The following is a 12,291-nucleotide window of genomic DNA, read 5'->3' as shown; positions in this document are numbered from 1 at the left end:
GTTCCCTGTGGCAATTAGAACATATAAAACCCACAGAAAGGCAAACGGATCTCCTGGGTTCATTCCCAAAGTAGACAGATTTAAAGAAACACAATTGGAAATTCAGAACATGTGCAATTTCTGTGCTTCCTTGTTCCCTGATATGTTTGCTTACCCTCTCCATGTATTGGTATTTTGTAACCAACTACATTTGTCAGCCAGTTTAGACTGATGGCTTCTGGTTGGTTTTGCTAAACTGGAGCAGAAGAGAAGCACAATGTTTCTCCCCCAAGGAGTTATGTTTCAAGAGGCATTCACCAGGTGGGTGTTCTGCTGCTGCTGGGTCTCCAGCTTCCCTTTAGTTAGCCCTCCTTCAGTGTCATAGAACACCTGCTACTCAAAAGCATTGTAGGACTCCATGCTGCCAGATGGCCCTGGCTGCTGGATGGGGGTGGGGTATGAGACAACCTCCTCCCAGTTCCTCTCTCACTGAGAAGTAACCACTTCTTGTAGTTGCTCTTTTTTGGTTTCCTCTTGTCCCCTGCTGGGATTCTCCACTTTTCCATCATTCATGGAACACTTTCCTGGTGTCAAAGTCCTGCTGTTGAAATATTGTGGTTTCTGGGTTTGAGTTGGATTTTGAAACAAACTAATTCAGATGAGTACTTACTTTATTCTTGTAACTAAGGAAGTGCAGTTATATATGCCTAAAGAACAATAAAACACCATAAATATAAATGCTCTTTATGTTCTCCGTGCTCAGGCTCCTTTGTTTTAATTACATTTTATTCACTTTGTGTACCAGCTATAGATCCCTTCCTCATCCCCTCCCAATCCCGCCCTCCTTCCTTTTGCTCCTCCCCTAATCCACTGATAGGGGAGTTCCTCCTTCCCTTCTGACCCTAGGCTATCAGGTCTCATCAGGACTGTCTGCTTTGTCTTATTCTGTGGCCTGGTAAGGATGCTCCCCCATCAGGCTGAGGTGATCAAAGAGCCAGCCACTGAGTCAGAGACAGTCCTTGTTCCCTTTACTAGACAATCCACTTGGACACTAAGCTGCCATGGGCTACATCTGTGCAGGGGTTCTAAGTTATCTCCATGAATGGTCCTTGTTTGGAGTATCAGTTTCAGAAAAGACCCCTGTGCCCAGATTGTTTTGGTTCTGTTGCTCTCCTTGGGGAGCTCCTGTCCCCTCCAGGTCTTCTATCTCCCCCTTCTTTCATAAGATTCCCTGTACTCTGCCCAAAGTTTGGCTATGAGTCACAGCATATGCTTTAGTACCCTGCTGGGTAGAGTCTTTCAGAGTCCCTCTATGATAGGCTCCTGTCCTGTTCCCTGTTTTCTCCCTCTTCCAATGTGTAGCCTGTTTGCCTTTCTGAATGAAGATTGAAAATCTTACCCAGGGTCCTCCTTCTTTAGGTGTACAGATTTTAGAAAGATTTTTCGATACTATATGTCTAATATCCACTTATAAGTGAGTGTATACCATGTGTGTCTTTCTGCTTCTGGGATACTTCACTAGGGATGATCTTTTCTAGATCTGACCATTTGCCTACAAATTTCATTATTGCCTTGTTTTTAATTGCTGAGTAGTATCCCATTGTGTAAACATACCACAATTTCTGTATCCATTCCTCAATTGAGGGGGCATCTAGTTTGTTTACAGGTTCTGGCTATTACGAATAAAGCTGCTGCAAACATGGTTGATCAAATGTCCTTGTTGCATACTTGAGCATCTTTTGGATATATGCCCAGGAGTGGTATAGCTGGATCTTGAAATAGCAATATTCCTAATTGTCTGAGAAAGTGCCAGATTGATTTCCAAAGTGGTTATACAAGTTTACATTCTTACAAGCAATGAAGGAGGGTTCCCCTTTCTCCATAATCTCTCCAGCATGTGTTGTCACTTGAGATTTTGATCTTAACCATTCTGATGGGTGTAAGGTGAAATCTTAGGGTCATTTTGATTTGCATTTCCCTGATGACTAAGGACTTTTGGCATTTCTTTAAGTGTCTCTCTGCCTTTTGATATTCTTCTATTGAGAATTCTCTGTTTAGCTCTGTACCCCATTTTTTTAATTGGACTACTTGGTTTGTTGGTGTTTAACTTCTTTAGTTCTTTATATAGTCTGGATATTAGCCCTCTGCCAGATACAGGGTTGGTAAAGATCCTTTCCAAGTCTGTAGCCTGGCATTTTATTCTGATGACAGTGTCCTTTGCTTTACAGAAGCTTTTCAGTTTCATGAGGTCCCATTTATTGATTGTTGATGTTAGAGCCTGTGCTGTTGGTGTTTTGTTCAGGAAGTTGTCTACTGTGCCAATGACTTTAAGGCTCTTCCCCACTTTTTCTTCTAACAGGTTTAGTGTGTCTGGTTTTATGTTGAATGCAAATAGATCCATACTTATCACCTTGTCAAAACTAAAGTCCAAGTGGATCAAAGATCTCAAACTCTTTCTAAAGAAGGATTGCCAGTTCATCAAGCTTTTCAAAACTCAACAAGGTATTCTCTTCTGTGCCTTTTCCTTATTTTTTCTTTCCCTACCTAATGGTTCATCTCCCTTTGTTTTAGCTAAGTCTTCACTTTTCCCTACCGTTTTTCATCTTCTTTCTGAAGCCTGTGCTCCTACTGAGAAATAAATGACAGCACCATGAATATTAACATACTAAGAAACATTATTTTCTATTTATTTTAAACATGTTTCTTGAACATTTCCCACTACCCCTTTCTTCCCTCTAAAAGTTCAGAAGGAAATTCAGAGAAGGAAGTATTTTTCCATGGATAAGCAGCCATTTCTTTCTATTGTTTTTCCCTTTATAACAGTATTCACAGCTCTCAGAGTAACATTTTCACAGGTCTTAAAAGCCTTGATCAGTTTCACAGCTGGAGAAGATTACTTGCTATGAAAAATAACATCTTTCTTCTATGGAAACTAACTTCCCTCTTTTTTCATGTTTAGTTATATGCCTTGTATCCCTGATCTCTCCAAGACTTTAAACATGAATGGGTGTTGGACTTTGTCAAATGCTTTTTCGGCATCTAAAGAGATGATCATGTGGTTTTTCTCCTTCAGTTTGTTTATGTGGTGGATTACATTGATGGATTTCTGTATGTTGAACCACCCTTGCATGCCTGGGATGAAGGCTACTTGGTCATGGTGGATATCTTTGATGTGTTCTTGTATTCGGTTTGCAAGTATTTTATTGAGTATTATTGCATCAGTGTTCATTAGAGAGATAGGTCTGAAGTTCTCTTTTTTTGTTGGGTCTTTTTGTGGTTTAAGTATCAAGGTGACTGTGGCTTCATAGAATGAGTTTGGTAATGTTCCTTCTGTTTCTATTTTGTGGAATAGTTTGGAGAGAATTGGATTTAGCACTTATTTGAAGGTCTGGTAGAATTCTGCACTGAATCCATCTGGCCCAGGACTTTTGACAAATCCATTCAATGGAAAAAAGACAGTATCTTCAACAAATGGCGCTGGTCCAACTGGATGTCTACATGAAGAAAAAATGAAATTAGATCCATATTTATCACCCTGCACAAAACTGAAGTCCAAGTGGATCAAAGACCTCAGCATAAAACCAGATACTCTAAATCAGTTAGAAAAAAAAGTGGGGAACAGCCTAGAACTTATTGGCACAGCAGACAACTTCCTGAACAGAACACCAACAGCACAGGCTCTATGAGCAACAATCAATAAATGGGACCTCATGAAGCTGAAAAGCTTCTGTAAAACAAAGGACACTGTCCTCAGAACAAAAGGACAGCCTACAGACTGGGAAAGGATCTTCACCAACTCTTTATCTGACAGAGGGCTAATATGCAGTATATATAAAGAGCTAAAGAAGCTGAAAAGCAACAAACCAAGCAATCATATTAAAAAATGGGGAACAGAGCTAAACAGAGAATTCTCGATAGAGGAATATCGAATGGCAGAGAAACATTTAAAGAAATGCTCAACCTCATTAGCCATTAGGGAAATGCAAATCAAAACGACCCCGAGATTTCACCTTACACCCATCAGAATGGCCAAGATGAAAAACTCAAGTGACAACACATGCTGGAGAGGTTGTGGAGAAAGGGGAACCCTCCTCCATTGCTGGTGGGAATGTAAGCTGGTACAACCACTTTGGAAGTCAATCTGGCACTTACTCAGACAATTAAGAATAACACTTTCTCAAGACCCAGCTATACCACTGCTAGGTATATACCCAAAATTTGCTCAAGTAAACAGCAAGGACATTTGCTCAACCATGTTTATAGCAGCTTTATTTGTAATAGCCAGAACCTGGAAACAACCCAGATGTCCATCAACAGAGGAATGGATACAGAAATTGTGGTATTTTTACACAATGGAATACTACTCAGCAATCAAAAAAGAGGAAATCATGAAATTTGCAGGCACATGGTGGGATCTAGAAAAGATCATCCTGAGTGAAGTATCTCAGAAGGAGAAAGACAAACATGGTATATACTCACTTATATAGACCTACAAGATATGATAAACATAATGAACTTTATACATCTAAAGAAGATAAACAAGAAAGCAGACACAAGGTAAGATGATCAATCTTCACTTAGAAAGACAAATGAGATGTGCATTGGATATATGACAGGAGTCTACTGCAGAAGGCATCTGAAAGAACCTACCAAGCAGCATTTCAAAACAGATACTAAGACTCATAACCAAACCTTTGGCAGAAGGGGAGTTAGTATGACAGGGAAAGGATAGGAGCCCCACAAGGACCAAATATATCTGGGCACAGGTTTTTTTTTCTTAAACTGTCGCTCCAACCAAGGACCATGTATGGATATAACCTGGAACCATTGCTAGGATGAAGCTCGTGGTAGCTCAATAACCAATTGGTTTCCCATAGTAAGGGGAACAGGGACTATCTCTGACAGGAACTCAATGGCAGGCTCTTTGACCTCCCCACCCCTCCAAGGGAAGAACAGTCCTGCTAGGCCACAGAGGAGGACTTTGAAGCCAGCTCTGAAGATACCTGATAAAACAGGGCCAGACGAAAGGGGAGGATGTCCTCCCCAATCCATGGACTTGGAAAGGGGCAGGGAGAAGCTGAGGGAGGGAGGGTGGGATTGGGAGGGAATAAGGGAGCGGGATACAGCTGGGATACAGAGTTAATAAAATGTAACTAATAATAAACAATAAAAAAAGAAACACAGGTGGCAAGAGTGATTAAGGAACAATGGGATTAACTGTGTAGAACTAGCTAAAGGAAAATGAAAAAAATTAAACCTCTGTATTAGCTAATAAGTATTAGTTCACAGCTCTTCGTGCCCAAATCGCTTCAGCTTCCACGGTCTCTTGAAACTGTTAGCATTCAATTAGACTGGGAAAACTTAAGCATGAACTCACAAGCCCTTGAGACAAAGAGAGGCAGTCCCAAGTCTCAGAATATTACCTTGTTTCACTTACTGAATATGATTTTGTTTTTGATTATTAATATTTATTATTGATTTTGTTATACCCAGTTCGCGAGCCCCCAAAAGATCTCCAGGAATCGACTCCGTTGCAAAACACATGAGGGTCTTTTTATTGAAAAATTACAAGCTGCAGCTTGGGCTACACAGCCCCACCGCCAAAGCGGTGGGAGCTGAGCGTGCCACCCCAGGTTAGTTGGGTGATTTATAGATTCTGGTCCCTCCCAGCATGCCCAAGGCAGGGGCAATTCCTGCCTGGCAAGCATCCACTGGTCAAAATGCTACATTTTTTAATTGACTGGCCATAGGAAGGTCCCCAGACCATAATGACCTGGTGTCCCTCCCTAGGGGGATGGGCCAGTTTCCCAGCGACTGTTATCTCCAGTAGGTGGGGAAAGAATGCAGCAAGGCAGTCCCTCGCCTCAGGGCATCAACAGACTTCTCCACCCACATAGTTCAACCCTTAATAATAGCTGCTAATTTTTAATCTTTTTTGGTCTCTCAATTTATCTTTTAGTATATCCAAATCACCACACAGAGACTAAGATTTATTTAATTAACCTAGAGCACAATACTGGGCAATACTAACTCCATCCTAAACCTCCAAGCTCACATAGTTTCCTCCTATTTCCTTCCATATTTCCCACCTTATATTTGCTTTTAGTCATATCTTGGGTCCAGTTCATCTCTTCTCTTGGTTTCAAGTCCTCTCTTCTTTGAGCTCTCTCTCCAATTCCTCCCACTCCTTTCTCTCTCCTCCCCTCTGGACCAGGATGTCCCAACCTATTTTCTCCTTTGCTCAGCATTGGCTGGTTGTTTCATTGACAATACAAAGAACAAATGGTGACATATTTACACAGATTTGAGACAGATGATTCTTAGAATAAACATAACAATGCAATGTCGGCTTGAAACCAGATAGTGGGGTAGAGAAATCAGCATTCGAATGAACAAGGGTAAATTGTATACATTCCACAACTTTATACCAACAATAGCTCAATTTGCATATTAGATTTTCTACAATTTCAAGAACAGAAATTGTTATAGAAAGGGAGATATGTAACTACATCCACGGCACCTATAAACTCTGTTCCTGGTGCTGATGAAAGTGTTTTCCTTCTTTTGTAGCTAGCTCATGTATACTATTTTTTCCAGAATTGTCATGTTCCTGCAAAATCTGCAACTATGGATGATATGGTTCCATATTCCTTGCCTAAGGTTTACTACTGAGAAGTCCCTTTGGACACAGTGATTGTCCTAGGTGTGGACCCTTGATGGAAACAAAGCAATCAGTGTTGTTTCGGCTTGAGGTGGACTTTCTATTCAGGAGGAACAAAAATAAAACTTATTTTCTCTTTTTCTTTGTCAATGATGTATGCCTGGTGTGAACACAGTCTGTCTTTATTATTATGTTGGAAAAATTCTGCATTAGATTTATACCGGATCATGGAGGAATTGAGCTAGAACTTATCCAGAAGGCTCCTCCCTAAGGACTAGGTCTCAAAATATCAGAAGGTGCTATGAAGCTACTGAAGGAGAAAAGCAATAAAAGTCCTACCCAGATGTATAGCCTACAAACCAAAGGAATGACTGGCCAGGCAAAATATCCTCAATTGTGCAATGGTGACACTTTTATCTCTGGGTAACCAACAGCTGTCTAATTATATTAAAAACAACATCATTAGGAAAGAATTCATGTCTGGTGCCATGAACCTAGGCAACTACTAGTGACTTGGGTGGTCAAAGACTCTAGTCGAGAACCTAATACTGCCTTTTTCCTGACCCAGTATATTTCTAACTCTATTCTAATCACTTATCCTTATACCCATGCCTAATGTAGCTCTCTTCCCTCACCAAAGAAAATTTGTTTTTGCAGCAACGGCTACCACAGTGATCCTCAACTAGTCAAATCTCAGAGAATAACTGACTGTAGGGTGCTGTTCTAGTTTGCTTTCTGCAGATGTGATAAATACTATGGCTAAAAGCAACATAGGTTTTTGTGTCTTATAAATCCCTTGTCACAATCCATCATTGAAAGAAGTCAGCACCAACTTGTAAGGCAGGAACCTGGAGACAGGAACTGAAACAGGTTATGGAGGACTACCACTTACTGGCTTGCTCCCCATTGCCTACTCAGCCTGCTTTCTTATAGAACCCAGGACCATCTACCCAGGGGTATCACCACCCAGAGTAATTTGGGCCCTCATTCATCAACCACTAATAAAAAAAAAAAATGTTCCACAGACATGTCATAGGCCAATCTGATGAAGGCAATTTCTCAGTTGAGGATCCTTCTCCCCAGATTTCTCTAGTTTCTATCAAGTTGACAAAACCTAACCATTAAAAGTGACTGGTCTGAATTAGTTTTTTTTTTTTTTTTTCAGTTTACTTATATCCCAAGAGTGCCTCCTCCCTCCTCTCCTCCCAATCTTCTTTTCCCTTCCTTCCCCCTTCCTCTCCCTTTGCTCCAAGAAAAGGGGACCTCCCCCAGCACATCAAGTCACGTCAGGACTGAGCATATCCTCATCCCCTGAGTTCAGGCAAGACAGTACTGTCAAGGGGAAGTGATCCAAAAGCAAGCAATAGAGCTTATTTTAGAAACAGCCCCACCTCCACTCACCAGGTGACCCATATGAAGACCAAGCAATCTAACAGCCACATATGTGCAGGACTAGTGGAAGGAGGGGAACAACAACCCACCAATAAAACCTGTGATCCAAAAATGACCCTGCCTACAACAGGTGCAGGGATAAAGAGGGAACAAAGATTGAGGGAATGTAAAACCAATGATTTACCCAATCTGAGACCCACCCCATGGAAGAAAGCTAGCCCCTGACACCATTAATGATGCTCTACGAGTCCAATATAATATATATTTTTCCTTGCATCACCATATCTGGGGATTGTTAAGTTGAACATCTTCATGTCTATTGGACCTCTGTGGGTTTGAGTTCAGCCTAATCTACAAATCAAGTTCCAGGATAGCCAGGGCTATTACACAGAGAATCCCTGCCTCAAAAAAAAAAAAAAAAAAAAAAAAAAAAAAAGGCTAACACCATTCAGGGTGCCATTGTTGGTGGTGAAATTTCACAAGGCCCTGCCCCTAGATGAAGAGCTACAAGTGATCAATGGCTACAGAGTGAGGGGAAAGTCACTTTTTTTCTGAGATAAGAACCTTGCTAGGTTGGCCAGTTGCAAGTTGTCAACCTTAAACACATGTACAGATGAGTAACACTAAATGGACTCAGTAAGTTTTATATAATACATGCATATATAAAACAATATAAATTATAGACTAAGAGGTCATATATTTGAAAGGGAGGGGCATGGAAGGAGTTGAGGGAAGAGGTGGAAATGATGTAAATACAGTACTCACGTGAAATTCTTAATTAAAATTTTTTAAATTAAAAACAAAGGGTATATGCATAAAAATAATTATACCAACACAAAAAAATCTGAATCACTGACTAAGAAGGGTGAGGAGATTTGATGAGAGACATGCTTACAGTGTTTTAATTCTTGGTTCTTATCTTCCTAGAAGTTTAGGCATTCCAATTTCTTCTTAGAGAGTGGGTTTTAGTAGGAGGCAGACTCTAAGGTAGATATTAGTATGCAGCTTTATTAGGGAGTGTAATGACAATTTTGGAATTTTTGCTTCTTAAAAAAAAAAGAAGGATTATAAGAATTTGCTTTCATTTTAATCCCAGCTGCAGGGATGTGGGGCTGTTTTGGACTGTCCAAAGCAGCTGTCTATGATTTGCCTCAAGCTCTTTTAGAGGCATAATTTTGCCAGCTGCATATAGTTTCTGTGATTGTGTGATGTTTCAAATTCTGGGAACTTTTCAGAGGGTATGTAAATATTAGGGCCCTGAGAGGAGGGGCTGGTGGTCGGTGGTCATTTGAGGAGGTTGGTTGTGGTTAGTAGTCATGCTCAAGGAAGAAACTAAATGAAAGAAATTAGATACAGGGATCTCTCCCTCCCTCCGTCCTTTTTTCTCTCATCTTGTGATAGGGAGTGAAAATGGTGGGGACGGGGGAGAAGAGTCCACAAAGTAGCAAATACCAGCTATAAGGGTTCTTGGAGGTAAATATCTAAGGTAGGGATAGAAGTACACAAGAGTGAGCCACAGAAGAAAAATAATTATCACGCAGCAACAAGACCTCAGCAGTCAAGTGGGGAGACCTGAAACTGGAGTAACCTTGGACCTGGGCAACCTTGGGGAATATGACTCTGGATTTTATTTGTTTGGTTTGGTTTGAGACAAGGTCTTGTAACTATAGCCAAGCAAGCCTGAAACTCACAATGCTTCTCCTGTTTCAGCCTTTTGAGTGGGGCGATTCCCAGCATGGGACAACACACCTGGAAAAGATGGTTTTCTCTGAGACAATCCCTGCATGTGTTTATAGTGTGATAGAAATAATATGCCTACTCCATGAGAAATTGCTGAAGGAAAAGCTCTTCATTAAAGTTCCCAGCCTTCTGGGGTTGATGCTCAAATAACACTCAACCATGGGTAGAAGGTGCCCCTAGCTTACAAATAACTTATGCTTATGAATTTAACATATGCTCTGCCATCCTTATATATTCTTCATGTCCTGGTTACACTATAAAAAATTTAAACAGGGACAGGAGTCTGCAAATCTGGTCACTTAGGCAGATGTTAGACACATACAGCAAAGATATTACCAGGATTATTTAAATACAACCAATTTCTGAGTAGTTGTTGCCCAGGTTCATCTTGCCCACGTGACAGAATTATGTTCCCTGATAGGTTTTTAGTGCCTAATTAGCATGTGTAGCATCTTAGTTCAACCTCTAGTTCCCTGACAAATAGAGAAAGAGGCATGGAGAGAAGTCTCCACATGTATGCTAAAAGCTTAAGTGAGCACACAGCAACTGACGATGTAGATATTTCTAATAAGATTTATGAAAAAATAAATTAGTTAAAAATATATATTCATTTCACTATCACACAGGAAAATTAACTGAAATATTTGTAAAGACTAAAGACAATTTCTAATGCCAGATATTATATGCTTTCTGATTCAGTTGTAATCTTTATGATTATTAATTTGGAAGCTCATTTGTTCAAAAACACATTGGTCTATAGCTTCTCTAAAATTGTTAAAAACACAATGTAAATGATAATTTAAGGAACATACATCAACAGTTAATTTGAATGTTGAACTAATAAAACAACCAAAACTAAAAAAAAAAAAAAGAAACCAATGCCAACAGTTCTTTGATTTTAGTGTATAAACTTTTGGTTTTTGAAGTCATCCAGTCTATCTAACTTTATTATGACAGCCAAAGCTAACAGCTAGGTGAACCAGGTAAATCTAGAAGGTCCTACATAAGTCTAGAGCTGGATGCATGTCTAGAAAACAAAACAAAACAAAGCAAAACAAAACAAAGCAAAACAAAACAAAACAAAATAACCCTAAGATCACAAGGGCTCTGACTCATTTCTAGTTCCAGAACAAAATGAAGATGGTAGGTAGTAGGAAAGCTCTGGGAAGTACTGATCAATAGGGCCTCCAAAACAGGACATACAGAACAATATATAATTCTGGTAATTCCAGATGAGGCAGGTCATCGTCCCACAAACGGGACATAAAGAACAATAACAGGTGATGATGGTACATTCTTGCTGCAGGGTGGACCAACTCACAATAGCTTCAGCAACATCTTTAACAGGAAAACATATAAATAATGCTATTTCCTTTTTCCCCCATGATTTTTTGTTTTTGTTTTTGTTTTGTTTGTTTGTTTGTTTGTTTGGCGTTTTGGTTTTCCGAGGCAGGGTTTCTCTGTGTAGCCTTCACTGTCCTGGACTCACTTTGTAGATGAAGCTGGCTTCAACCTCAGAGAGATCTGCCTGCCTCTGTCTCCCTGGGGTTAGAGATGTACCCTGTGATTTTTTTAAATTAAGCACTTATGCATATTCTTGCATCTTATATATCCTATTAGAATGATTTTTTTTTAAATGGGCATCAAAGAAATGTATGCCCTTTCCCTGGAAGTAGCCACTCTGGAGGGGGTCAAAAAAGGGAATAACACAGGAAAAAGAAATACAAGCCCATTTCTGTCAGGATCAAGGCTTTTTTTTTTTTTCTGGGTTCAGCCCATTTAGTTTTAAAGAATGTACCCTTGCTTCTTTGCTTACTCAAATTAAATACTTGACTGCTTGTTCTGCCACCATGTCTCATCTTGTCTCAAGCACAAGACCAGAAGAAACTGGAGCCATCCCCTTAAACCAAAACAAAGGGTAATGTCAAATTGGGAATTGGCTGTCTGAGAATTGAAAGAATGTCCTGGGACCCAGAACCAATCTTCAGAAAGGACCTAGAAAGTGTGTTCTCTTTTTCTTTTCTTTCCTTTCCTTTCTCTTTTTCTTTTGTTACCTTCCTGTCCTGTCCTATCTTATACTTTATCTTTTCTCTTTTCCTTCTTTTCTAAAATGAAAAAAATGATGGCAGGTATTTAAGGATATCTATGTCAAATGACCAGATAACTTCTCAGCTAAAATAAACTAGAGCATATACAATGACAATGGACAAGAAATATAGTCTTTAGAAAAATAATTTTGAAAGTTAGTTTTAAAAAATCGACAGTAGGAAGACAACACAATTCTTGGAGAGGGAAGAGAAACTGAATAACTGCATGACAATATTAAAAATATATAGTTTTCCACAGACAATTTCAAAACATAGAAAGACAAAATAAACTTTTGTCCATTCACAGAAAACAAATAAAACTGTCCCCAAGAAATCACAGATATATATCAGACCAAGTCAATAGTATTAAAATATTCTCATGGATTTAAAGGAAAACATGAACAAAAAATTAAAGGAGAATATGTCCACTGG

This window comes from Meriones unguiculatus, chromosome X (assembly GCF_030254825.1).
Source record: "Meriones unguiculatus strain TT.TT164.6M chromosome X, Bangor_MerUng_6.1, whole genome shotgun sequence".
Lineage (NCBI taxonomy): Eukaryota > Metazoa > Chordata > Mammalia > Rodentia > Muridae > Meriones > Meriones unguiculatus.
The sequence above is the reverse complement of the archived record's forward strand: the minus strand, read 5'-3'. Positions refer to the sequence as shown.